Source organism: Polypterus senegalus, chromosome 13 (assembly GCF_016835505.1).
Source record: "Polypterus senegalus isolate Bchr_013 chromosome 13, ASM1683550v1, whole genome shotgun sequence".
Classification (NCBI taxonomy): domain Eukaryota; kingdom Metazoa; phylum Chordata; class Cladistia; order Polypteriformes; family Polypteridae; genus Polypterus; species Polypterus senegalus.
The window spans coordinates 157,077,324-157,090,929 of NC_053166.1; the positions used below are offsets into that span (position 1 = coordinate 157,077,324).

A 13,606-nucleotide genomic window follows, 5' to 3' on the forward strand; every position below is an offset into this window, starting at 1 on the left:
GGGATTTGCGTTCATTTTGGTCACTTTTTCTACGCGGTCCCCCCGTTTGTACTAAATATGTGATCCTGGGCTAAGAATGAGCTTCACTTCTTCTGATTTTCTTTGGAAAGTATCTTTGAAAGCCTGTGAAAGAACACAGAGACATTGTGTGCCTCTGATCAAGGGGATGTGATCTACAGTAGGCTTTGTAAGGCCTTAAATTTTAATGGTTCAGATGTGCTTCCTGAAACGGTCTGCTTGTTGCCCCCCCTGTTCTCACCCCTGTAGATGGCTGGACTCTTTTTTTTCTTTTGCTTGTACAAGATGGTGCCTATGTTTGGCTCTCTGTTTACCGCTCTCAGCTCTGCTGGCATTTGTTTTTCCTTTTGTTACGCATTTGTGAAAGGGTCCAAGTTCTTTACTTTGTTGTGATCGCTGCGCACTCTTTGACATTCGACTTTGCTGCCGATTAACTGACGGGGTATGATCTGGGTGAACAGAAAGCATCTGTCTCACCGCTTCTATTGGAATTATACCTGCTCACATCTGGGGCGCTCCGGTTTGTCTGCCTCGAAGGGGACGTTGGGAAAGCACGGTGGTTTTGCTGGTGAGAACTGGATTTCATTTGGCTTTGTTTTCTGGGAGGAATACGTTCTTCGCCAAGTATGGATCAGATTGTCGTCATTTGGATACATGGCGGTCTCTGGAGCCCACATATTGCAAGGTTCTGGAACAGTCTTCCGCTGATCAGCAGAATCTGTTATAGTCATAATAATAATTCTTTACATTTATGTAGCACTTTTCTCACTACTCACAGCGCTATCCACACAGGGAGGACCCAGGAAGCGAACCCACAACCTCCTTACTGTAAAGCAGCAGCGCTAATTGAACTGGTTGGGTGTCAACTTGGGGCACGTTTGTTCGGACTGGCATTTGGGTAGTGCTGTCATCTGTGGGTGTTTTTAGTATTGTCATTGCTCTGTATTTTGTTTTAATATTTAATTATATTCTAAGTTTTTATGTTCAGTCTGTGATAGGCACTTTATATATATTTATACCTCTTCTACGCGGTGGTGTGCTGGGGTGGCAGCATAAAGATGCCTCACGCCTAGACAAACTTGTTAAGAAGGCAGGCTCCATTGTAGGATTAAAGTTGGACAGTTTAACATCTGTGGCAGAGCGACGGGCATTAAGCAAACTCCTGTCAATCATGAAGAATCCACTGCATCCACTTAACAGGATCATCTCCATGCAGAGGAGTAGCTTCAGTGACAGACTTTTGTCACTGTCCTGTTCCACTGACAGACTGAGGAGATCGTTCCTCGCTCACACTATGCGACTCTTCAATTCCACCTGGGGGAGTAAATGCGAACATTAATTTTATTTTAATTCTTTTCATTTTTATTACTATTTAATATTGTTTCTTTGTATCAGTATACTGCTGCTGGATTATGTGAATTTCCCCTTGGGATTAATAAAGTATCTATCTATCTATCTATCTATCTATCTATCTATCTATCTATCTATCTATCTATCTATCTATCTATCTATCTATCTATCTATCTATCTATCTATCTATCTATCTATCTATCTATCTATCTATCTATCTATCTATCTATCTATCTATCTATCTATCTATCTATCTATCTATCTATCTATCTATCTATCTATCTATCTATCGTTACGAGAAATTCGATTTTCAGACTGGTAAAGAGACCTGTTGCTTAACGTTGTATTTACCAGCCGGATCAGATCAAAGATTTACATGTGTGTGAATGAGAGGGAGGTCAGTGGAATGGTGAGGATGAGGAGAGTAGAGCTGGTGAAGGTGGATGAGTTTAAATACTTGGGATCAACAGTACAGAGTAATGGGGATTGTGGAAGAGAAGTGAAGAAGAGAGTGCAGGGCAGGGTGGAGTGGGTGGAGAAGAGTGTCAGGAGTGATTTGTGACAGACGGGTATCGGCAAGAGTGACAGGGAAGGTCTACAGGACGGTAGTAAGACCAGCCGTGTTATATGGGCAGGAGACAGAGCTGGAGGTGGCAGAGTTAAAGATACTAAAATTTGCACTGAGTGTGACGAGGATGGACAATTAGAAATAAGGACATTAGAGGGTCCGCTCAAGTTGGACGGTTGGGAGACAACGTCAGAGAGGCGAGATTGCATTGGTGTGGACATGAGCAGAGGAGAGATTCTGGGTATATCGGATGAAGGGTGCTAAGGATAGAGCTGACGGGCAAGAGGAGAACAGGAAGGTTTATGGATGTGGTGAGAGAGGACATGCAGGTGAACAGTGTAACAGAACAAGATGATCTGCTTTGGTGACCCCTAACGGGAGCAGCCGAAAGAAGATCATATGGAAGTATTAATGGTGACACATTTGTAGGTGGTTCCGCGGTTTCGGTTACAGCCACAAGTGCCTGGTGAGGCATTGGGCTCTCCTCTGTGAAGTGAGCTGCGGTTCAACAGGTAGATTAGGTCTTCAACAGAAGGAGACCGAGGGAGAGTTAGGAAGAAAAGGCTCTCGTGGAAGGATCAGGCAGCAAAATGGGGAAATTGTGTCTGATGATCTGCAGGAGAAGAGTGGTTCGGGTTAGTGATGTTGAGTCCATTGGGATGCAGGGTGGATGCTACAGGGGTCTACTCCTGGCTTGATTGAGGGTCCTGACCACAACAGGAGACGGGTGTCTTCTGTGGATGAAGGACTCCTCTTTCCGAGTGTTTCATTACAAGTCATTCTCATCGCTTCAGAGGCAGCAGAGTCTGAGGAACTGAGAAAGGGGGTCGAAAGTTTTTAGTGTTCCGGGGATGGAAGGAGCGGTAGACAGGATATCTGTATGTGTTGGTTGGCTTGTAGTAGACCGAGGTTTTGAACGCTAGAAAGCGTTGTGGTGGAAACATAGACTGTCAACCTGAGAGATGGATGGACAGCAGTGGAATCATTCATGAATTCCTGTAGCTGTCTTCTGGAGCAAGAGGCAGCACCGACACAATCTTGGGAGGTATCTTTTTCTACATGTCTGATACAAAGCCTTGGTAGAAAGAAAAGAAACGCTTATCCAACAGCTGATAAAGGCGTTGGCATAGCTACATAGGTCCCATTCTGCTGTAGTACCCATTGCACGTCCACTGACCTGGTAAAAAAAAGTTATCAGAACGCAAGGCATTGAGAGTAAGAACCAGTGCTGCCAGTCTGATGGGAGAATCTTGGAATGGATGTCTGTTGAATGTCCGTCTGAGGGCAGTGAGACCCTTCATCCTGAGGAATGAGTGTATGTAGGGAGGTGATGTCCATGGTAAAGAAAAAGCAGTAAGCACAGTGAAACCTGAAACCATCCAAGAACTGGAGAACATGGTTAGTATGGGGTGGGTCATCAACCAGTGGTCCTCGTATGACAGTCAAGGAAAGAACGTTAGTTAAGAGTAGTGCATGCAGAAGCAATAGGGTGTCCAGGACTTTACGTTTTGTGAATTTTGGGGAGAAGGGTAAATTGGGATATCTGCGGGTTTTCAACAATGAGGCGGCTGGCATTGGGCAGCTGCTGACGAGAAGAGAAATGGGGGGTTCTCTGATCACCACTTCACGCCCCACCATCTTTTGAATCCCAGTTTTTCCTGCTGGATAGATGTGCTCCAGCACTTCCAGACTCCACAAGGTGGACAGAGTGGTCTTTGTGGAATTCTTTCTTCTTTTTTTGGGGGAGGGGGGGACGAGTTCCCACTTTGGTGAACTGATGCCTTGCTAATCAAGCCATAGACGCACATGGCACTGGCCATATCCTGCCGTCTGAAGGTGGAGTGAAAACAGGCCTGTGGAACGGGTGTCCCGAGTTGTTCTTTTGTCTCCATATGAAAATTACTTGTTCTGGGGGGGGAATTGGAATCTGCTGTTTCTCCAGTGGCCGCTCTGTTCACACGGTCGCCGAGGATGGGCCACTCCTTTGTTAGCCTCCGTGCCGTCGCTCCACACTTGAATGCGATGCCGCGCTTATTTTCTTTTTGATCAGGGTGGGCCAAGTGCCAGACGTGGTGTGACACTGAAATCCTGGTGATAAATCAGGCGCTTTCGGAACTTGCTTAAACATATTTGACATTAATAAAAAAAAAAAAAAATCTGTTAAGCCGCATGTGTGGTGCCAGTATCTGTTGCCGTGGGAGACGCTTCACACCTTTGTCATTTGGTGCTCAGAAGTGAAACACTTTTGGGGGGGTGGTGGGGGGACTCGGAGGAAAAGAAGCAAGCAGCTCTGATTAAAGGTGGCAGACGTTTCTTGACACATTTTAACAAGATGAATGTTTATGAGGAACCGTACGCCCAGGAACAAGTCGGAGTGCTGCTGCTGCTGCTGTGTTTTGGTCTGTTAAATCTGAAGTCGTTGGGGTTGATGATGAAGGTGAAGGCATATTTTTTTAAGCTGGGCTACATACTAGTTTTTTGTCGCCTAAAATGGCATCCACATCCTCTTTCCAGAGATTTTCGTGTGGTTTTTGCAAGAAATTACGGTGATTGTTACGCTTCATCCGGACTCTGATTTTATTTCAGTCGTACACACCCACTAAATATTTTAATTTTTTGGTGGGTTTATCACGCCAACCAGCTTCAACACTTCCTATATTTACTGCTCCGTTTGGAGCACACGGCGCCGCTTTGCCTCCGGTGCCTGCTGAGCAGAAAGGAAAGTTGTTTTTTTTTTTTAAACGTTTTAAGTGAACGGAAGTCTCTCTTACACGTGATATTGTAGAAGCCGCCATCGTGATGCGCTTGGTTTTGACTTCAAATGACTCGACCACTGCTGGGAGGAGGAAAAGAAAAGAAAATAATACTTCAGGTGTCTCTAATCTAAATTAATCCGGGCTCTCCCCGTTGGTCGTGTCATCCCATGCACTTCACTGCTGTGGGGTGGTGCTGCCATTTGATGTTTTCGTGACAATGAAAACCCGTTTTTATCCCAGTATGGGCTGTGGTGTATGTTAATGTCCACTTCAGGATCAATAAATCTAGTCTGTCAATTATATAGCATCTTTCATATTTATCAATCTTGTGTCTCTTGTATACGAGGTGAGACACAAAATAACCAGACTGGCCTTGGGGCTTTCCTGGAAAACCGTCTGGAGGTCAGCCGAACGTGAATCCTAGAACTACATCCCCTCCTCCACGCCCTCTCAAACCGCCGACCGGCTCAGTATATCCTGTGAATAGCCGAGTCCAGTCAGTATCTGCACAACAATCGCTGCACGAGTTGCCGCAATAACGTCGAGTGAAGGAATGGAACAGCGAATCAACATCAAATGTCTTTAGAAATTGAACGAAACAGCCACAGAAACTTATGAAATGATAAAAACAGTGTACGGTGATAACAGTTTGTCTCACACACAAGTGTTTGAGTGGCACAAGCGTTTCAAGGAAGGGCAAGAAAATGTGGAAGACGTTCAACGCCCAGGTCGCCCATGCTCGTCTCGGACGGATGAAAACATCAAAACGGTGGTTCAGATTGTTCGAAATGATCGTACTGCTTTTACCGTTAAGCATTCCTGTCCTCGATCATCCTCCATATTCGCCCGATTTAGCTCCCTGTGATTTTTACTTGTTCCTGAAAATCAAAAGTGGACACATTTTTTTCTTCAGTGGATGAAGTGTAGACAGAAACGGCAAGCCTGTTGAAGGGCCTCCAAGCAAGAAGAGTTCCAGCATGGTTTCCATCAATGGAAGATACGTCTGGAGCATTCTTGTTTTTTTACCAATCCGGTTATTTTTGTGTCTCACCTCGTACTGCATCTCTGTGTACAAGTCAAGTCAAGTGAAGCTGGGGATCATTCACTGGTACAGTGCGTTGCCGCACCCACCACACAACACAACAGCTTAGGATCCCGGTTAGCAACCCCGCAGGCAGACACGCGGACCAGTCCCACCCTCCGGAAATGACCCTCTATCTGCCGCAGCCAGGTGTTACGTGGGCGCCCCCTTGGTCTGGACCTTAACAATGAGGGTCCTATGAGCTGGATCACCCTTAGGTAATCGCACCACATGTCCTTAGTGCCATAACTCATACTCCCTCGCAATTCCGGTAATGTGCCTCATTTGGGACTCCATGAGCAACACAAAGTCAAAGCAGTGGTACCCAAGGATTCTCCGTAGAGACGCACATTAAGGAGTCAGTCCAGTCTTCATCTCAGGTCACTGGATAGCGTCCATGACTCACAACCATATAGCAAGACAGGAAGCCCCAGGACTCTAAAAGACTTGGACCTTTGCCCTTTTCCAGAGATATCAGGGGCACCACACACCCCTTTCCAACGACCTAATGATCTCTTTCCCCCTATGTTGTTCCGTGGGCTTCCCCTTGGCCTGGTCCAGCCACTTGGGTCCTCAACAGTGAGCCGGATCACCCTCGGGTAATCGCGTCACATAGCCATAGTGCCATAACTGATGCTCCATCACAATGCAGGTCATGTACCTCATTTGGGACTCCATGAGCAGCACAAAGTTACACCAGTGGTACTCAAGGACCCTCTGAAGAGACACACCTGAAGGAGTCCAGTCTTTATCTTGAGTCACTGGATAGCGTCCATGTCTTACAAACTGGCAGCACCAGGACTCTAAAGACGTAGACCTTTGCCGTTTTGCAGAGATATCAGGGGCACCACACACCCCTTTCCAGCGACCTCATGTCTCCCCCATGCTTTTCAAATCCGTCAACTGACCTCCATAGGAAGAGTCAACAGAGACACGAATGTCACTGCCAAGGTAAGTAAACCTCTCAACACTGTATACTGTGGGGGAAAGAAGTATTTGATCCCCTGCTGAGTTTTTAAGTTTGTTCTCAGTCTCTAATTTTGATGGTCGTTTCATTTTAATGGTGAGAGACAGAATATCAACCAAAAATCCAGAAAACAAAATTACATAAAAGTTATAAATTCATTTGCATGTCATTGAGAAAAATAAGTATTTCATACCTGGTATCAAATACTTATTTCTCTCAATGACATGCAAATCAATTTATAACTTTTATGTAATTTTGTTTTCTGGATTTTTGGTTGATATTCTAGGTGTGACAAGGATGGACAGGATGAGAAATTAGTACATTAGAGGGTTAGCTCAAGTTGGACGGTTGGGAGACAAAGTCAGAGAGTCGAGTTTGCATTGGTCTGGACGTGTGCAGAGGAGAGATGCTGGGTATACTGGGAGAAGGATGCTAAGGATAGAGCTGAAAGGTAAGAGGAAAAGAGGAAGGCTTAAGAGAAGGTTTATGGATGTGGTGAGAGAGGACATGCAGGTGATGGGTGTAACAATGGACAGAAAGATATGGAAGAAGATGATCCACTAACGGGAGCAGCAGAAGAAGAAGATGATGATAATAATTCTGTCTCTCTCCATTAAAATGAAACTACCATACAAATTAAGAGACTGAGAGCAAACTTACAAATTCATCAGGGGATCAAATAATTATTTCCCCCACTGTAAATAGTGCCTTTACTGTATATGAGCACTGCATGTCTTCTGTGTGGAGTGCATACGTTTTTGGGCTGTGGCACAACTGATATTGGTGTGATTCCCGTGTCATGGCGTGTCCGTGGTGGCACAAGTTTTTATTCTCAGTTATATGGTTTGGTCTCGCTCAGGATGCGCGGGTGTGTGGTAGCACATCATGGCGGAGCAGCTCTGGGGTATTAATGAGACAACCAGCAGTTCATACATTCATGTGCAAACATACACGGTTACCCCATTAGCCACTCCAGGGCGAGTAATTACACACCAAGCCCTGCCAATAGTAATAATAACTTTTATTTACTGTATATAGCATCTTATCATACATTTATGTGCAACTCAAGGTGCTTTCCACAGATTAATCAACAAAACCAAAGATATACCTCATATACAGTGAGTACGGAAAGTATTCAGACCCCCTTCAATTTTTCACTCTTTGTTATATTGCAGCCATTTGCTAAAATCATTTAAATAAATTTTTTCCCTCATTAATGTACACACAGCACCCCATATTGACAGACAAAAAAGAATTTTTGAAATTGTTGCAGATTTATTAAAAAAGAAAAACTGAAATATCACCTGGTCCTAAGTATTCAGACCCTTTGCTGTGACACTCATATTTAACTCCGGTGCTTTCCAGTTCTTCTGATCATCCTTGAGGTCACCTTCATTTGAGTCCAGCTGTGTTTGATTATACTGATTGGACTTGATTAGGAAAGCCACACACCTGTCTATATAAGACCTTACAGCTCACAATGCATGTCAGAGCAAATGAGAATCATGAGGTCAAAGGAACTGCCTGAAGAGCTCAGAGACAGAATTGTGGCAAGGCACAGATCTGGCCAAGGTTACAAAAAAATTTCTGCTGCACTTAAGGTTCCCAAGAGCACAGTGGCCTCCATAATCCTTAAATGGAAGACGTTTGGGACGACCAGAACCCTTCCTAGAGCTGGCCGTCCAGCCAAGCTGAGCTACCGGGGGAGAAGAGCCTTGGTGAGAGAGGTAAAGAAGAACCCAAAGATCACTTTGGCTGAGCTCCAGAGATGCAGTCAGGAGATGGGAGAAAGTTGTAGAAAGTCAACCATCACTGCAGCCCTCCACCAGTCAGGGCTTTATGGCAGAGTGGCCTGTCGGAAGCCTCTCCTCAGTGCAAGACACATGACAGCCCGCATGGAGTTTGCTAAAAGACACCTGAAGGACTCTGAGATGGTGAGAAATAAGATTCTCTGGTCTGATGAGACCAAGATAGAACTTTTGGCCTTAATTCTAAGTGGTATGTGTGGAGACAACCAGGCACTGCTCATCACTTGTCCAATACAGTCCCCACAGTGAAGCATGGCGGTGGCAGCATCATGCTGTGGGGGTGTTTTTCAGCTGCAGGGACAGGACGACTGGTTGCAATCGAGGGAAAGATGAATGCGGCCAAGTACAGGGATATCCTGGACAAAAACCTTCTCCAGAGTGCTAAGGACCTCAGACTGGGCCGAAGGTTTACCTTCCAACAAGACAATGACCCTAAGCACACAGCTAAAATAACGAAGGAGTGGCTTCACAACAACTCTGTGACTGTTCTTGAATGGCCCAGCCAGAGCCCTGACTTAAACCCAATTGAGCATCTCTGGAGAGACCTAAAAATGGCTGTCCACCAACGTTTACCATCCAACCTGACAGAACTGGAGAGGATCTGCAAGGAGGAATGGCAGAGGATCCCCAAATCCAGGTGTGAAAAACTTGTTGCATCTTTCCCAAGAAGACTCATGGCTGTATTAGCTCAAAAGGGTGCTTCTACTAAATACTGAGCAAAGGGTCTGAATACTTAGGACCATGTGATATTTCAGTTTTTCTTTTTTAATAAATCTGCAACAATTTCAAAAATTCTTTTTTTATGTCTGTCAATATGGGGTGCTGTGTGTACATTAATGAGGAAAAAAATTTATTTAAATGATTTTAGCAAATGGCTGCAATATAACACAGAGTGAAAAATTGAATGGGGTCGGAATACTTTCCATACCCACTGTACTTGGATTGTTATTATTAACTAGCTGTACCCTGTGGCTGCGCCCACATAGTAATGAAACAGGATAAACTTTAAAAATCAATAGACGTTGGCACTGTATCTGATCATGTTCAGCTCTGACAGGACAGCGTTCCCAGCATGGGGAGAAAAGCACATGACCGTGATATCTCTGGCAATCAGCAGCTACCGTCTACAACACATGTAGCTCTGATCTCTCTCTCTCAAAAACGTCAAACATTACTCCTTAACAATCTGTAGATGATAATGTCTGTTGAACAAACGGGTATCGCTAGCTAAGTGGAGGCGAGGTGCGCTCCAACACGTGGCGAGACGTAGACCAACTCGAACAGAGGCTGGCGAGTGAATGAGGAAGGCCCTGCACCCCAGCCCACTGCATCTCTCTCAGATTTGCTCAAATAAATCGGTACCACAAGCGAACTTAGCGTGATGAGAGAAGTCGCAAAATCAACCGGAATGTTCAAGCAAATTATAGAAAAAAAACAGATCTAAATCCGTTTAGTAGTTCTCTCGTGAAAAGCAGACAGACACACCGACAGATGTTGGATTGTATAATTTTATATATAGCTGTGTAAGCCCATACTGTAAAAAGCCCGGGATCCTAGAAACTATTGAAATCATCAGAAAAGAAACTGAAATATAGAGATGTCAGGTAAGTAAAATGAACTTCTCTGGGCATCTCTCTCCTAGGAGGTTACGTCTTGCTGACGTGGTCACATTGGTTGTGCATTAGTGGTGGGTGGAAACGTAAAAGGGATACCATTTTACCGATGTGCTCGCCTCGCTTCTGTATTTGCGGCTAAGCGAGCGACTCTTTCTTCGTAAGTTTCGTTTTGCCGACATGCTCGCCTCGCTTGTGTATCCTCGGAGGTGGAGCCCTTAACCCGACTCCACCTCTTGCTTCCGGGCCAGAGAAAGATGCAATTATACAGTAAAGGGCACTGTATAATTAATGCAGGGAGGTATGAAAGGCACACTATGATACAAATGGGACATTTAATTTTAAGGTCATTTATTTATGTTATATACTGCCTTTCGTTCCTCCCTGAATTAAATAGTGCCTTTCATGTCGACTGTATATGTGTCAGTTAAATATGAAAGATGCTAGGCAGCAAGTTGGCGCAGTGGTTGTGCTACTGCTTTGCAGTAAGGAGATGAGGGTTCACGTTCCGGGGCCTTCCACAATCCAGAGGCATGCAGGTTAGCTGGACTGGTAACACTAAACTGGTCCTGTGTGTGTGTGTGTGTGTGTTCATCCTGTGATGGACTGCCGACCTGTCCAGAGTTTTTCTTCCTTGTGCCCTGTGCTCTGAGTTAAGCAGGCTTAGAAGGTGGCATTGCAGAATATGCTGTTTTTGTATACAGTGCCGTTCATTTCTCTTTTTTGTGTAGTAGACAGGTTGTGTCTATCATATTCTTGTCTGTCCATATTTAATATTGTCATGTCTGTCTAATGTGTAGGCAGTGACTGTGACGCACCATGTCTGGCTTCTCTGAAGGGTGTCCTGCCTGTTTACTGCATTTACAATGAGAAGTTTCATTTTGCAAGGAATTTTTTGGCTTTTAAAGACATTTAAATACAATGAAACTCTTATTAATGGGCTTATTTTCCCATTCAATATTAATCTCCCCCATTTCCTCTATTCGGTCACAGACCTGGGGTGTCACTAAGAGCTGATGAGGTTTTTTTTTTTTTTTTTTTTTTTAAACTTGTCCCACCAGAGGGCCGCATGTTGGGGCCCAGCTGTACTGTATACAGCATAACCTGATGGGCACACTGCTTGAGGGCGCCAGTGGCACGAGTGGTTAGCATGTGTTATTTATATGACTGTGTCTGTGAGTTCAAGCAGGTCACCTGGGCGCCGGTGCAGCTTCCGCTGTCTTCATGTGGGCGGTGTGGTGCAGTGGTTGAGGCTTAGGACTTCAAACTATGAGGTTGTGGGTTCAAATCCGGATGCTGACACCAGTGTGACCCTGAGTAGGTCACTTCACCTGTCTGCGCTTCATTTGGAAAACCAAAGACATATATCATAAAAGTAAGTCACCTTGGATAAAAGGCATCAGCCAAATGAATAAATGTAAATGCTTGAGCAGTGCCCATGTAGCCCCTGTAGTGGGGACTGGCCTTATTGTCGGGGGCACCGCTTGGTGTTGTTTAAAACACTTAGACTGAATTTCAGGGATTTGGGTAAATGTTTTTTTTTTTTTTGCCAGCCTTTTTCCTTATGGCAGCATCCCCAACAAGCACACCAAATAAAGATGGTGATGCTGCCCTCCTGTTGTGCATCCCAGGACAGCAGGCCTGCATGCTGTCATCACCACGGTTTTCTCTTTCCGTAAAGCCCAGATGTTCTTTCTCCTCCTCCTCCTCCTCCTCCTGTGTGCTTCACATTTATAGCGCCACGCACTAAAGCTGCACGCATTCTCATTTCCGCCCCTGCTGTATGGCTTGCCTTGTGTAACTTTTTGCTTCAGAACATGTTGTTTTTGTTTGCCATCCCTTTTGTCTCATGCAGTTATGCACATGATTAGTCTGTTTTTGTAATTTGAACTCTGCCGCTCTGCTGCTGTATTATTTCTTTTAATTCATACACACTTCAGAGAAATGTTTTTGGTGCACTCAACCCACCTCCAGTTCCCACCCAACAAGTCATGCTCCTTCTGCTCTAGTTTATCTACATGTAAGCTGAATGACGTCACTTTTAGAAGGTGATTGCCTTTAAAGACACTATACAGTGATCCCTCGCTATATCGGCTTCGACTTTCGCGGCTTCACTCCATCGCGGATTTTAAATGTAAGCATATCTAAATGTATATCACGGGTTTTTCGCTGGTTCGCGGATTTCTGCGGACAATGGGTCTTTTAATTTATGGTACATGCTTCCTCAGTTTGTTTGCCCAGTTGATTTCATTCAAGGAACGCTATTGGCCGATGGCTGAGAAGCTACCCAATCAGAGCACGTATTACGTATTAAATAAAACTCCTCAATGATATACGATATGCTTCCCGCTTGCTGCTTCGCACACTTAAAAGCTCTAACAGCCCGTATTGATTTTTGGTTGTTTGCTTTTCTCTGTCTCTCTCACTCTCTCTGACATTCTCTGCTCCTAATGGAGAGGGTGTGAGCAGATGGGCTGTCTGCACAGAGGCTGTTTGCTTAGAAGATACGGACGCTCCTCTAAAAAGTGCTGAAAGACTACCTTCACATTGATCCCTTCATTGCGGCCGCTTTATCGCGGTGCTTCGCATACATAAAAGCCCAACAGCCCTATTGATTTTTGATTGTTTATTTCTCTCTCTCTCTCTCTCTCTGACATTCTCTGCTCCTGACGCGCACTTTGAAGAGGAAGATATTTAATTGTGAGAAAAGACAGAGATGACAGTTCTGTCATGGAGCACAGTTTAAACTTTTTTGAGTAAAGGGTGTTATTTCATTTCTAGAGGGCTCTAATAATGTTAAAAAAACGTATTTATAAGGTCGTAAACAGGTTTTCAATGCTCTGACTGCGAAAATATTAGATTTATAAATAAAGAATCCTACTTTGTGGAAATTCATTTATCTGTCTGGAGCGGATTAACCGCGATAAACAAGGGTTTACTGTATAACTGTGCGGAGAATATTTATAAACAGCGTGGGAGAGTTTCTAAGAGCTTAAAATATATAAAAATAACCACACAAACATATGGTTTCTACTTTCGCGGATTTTCACCTATCACCGGGGGGTTCTGGAACGCAACCCCCGCGATCGTGGAGGGATTACTGTGAGTGGGTCTAACGTGACAGCAGGCAGGCTGTGCCAAATGAGCTTTAAGGACCACTGAAGGACAGACACACACCCATAAGGAGCCACGTGTGTAATTGGTCAGAAGACCGTTAAACGTTCAGCACTGAACGTTCAAGACGACCTTGGCTTTGTTATAATCTACAATAGGGAAAGAAAACTCAAACATGGGGTCAAGGGTTATGTCTACCCTCAGTGTGCCTGCCCATTTTGAACTCCAAAGCAAAGAATACATTACAAAACGTTCAGCAATTGCCCTCTCAAAATCAGTAGCAGCAAATCTGGAGTTCCGGTCCCTCAAGTGACGGCCACTTCCGCTGGGT

The 13,606-nt window shown here is 44.6% G+C and overlaps 1 protein-coding gene across 2 annotated transcripts in view; it reads left to right on the top strand.

Annotated features, from left to right (window-relative positions):
- Positions 1-13,606, top strand: part of dcun1d3 (defective in cullin neddylation 1 domain containing 3) — a 65,243-nt gene that overhangs the window by 34,183 nt on the left and 17,454 nt on the right. The gene's annotated exons all lie outside the window — the stretch shown is intronic.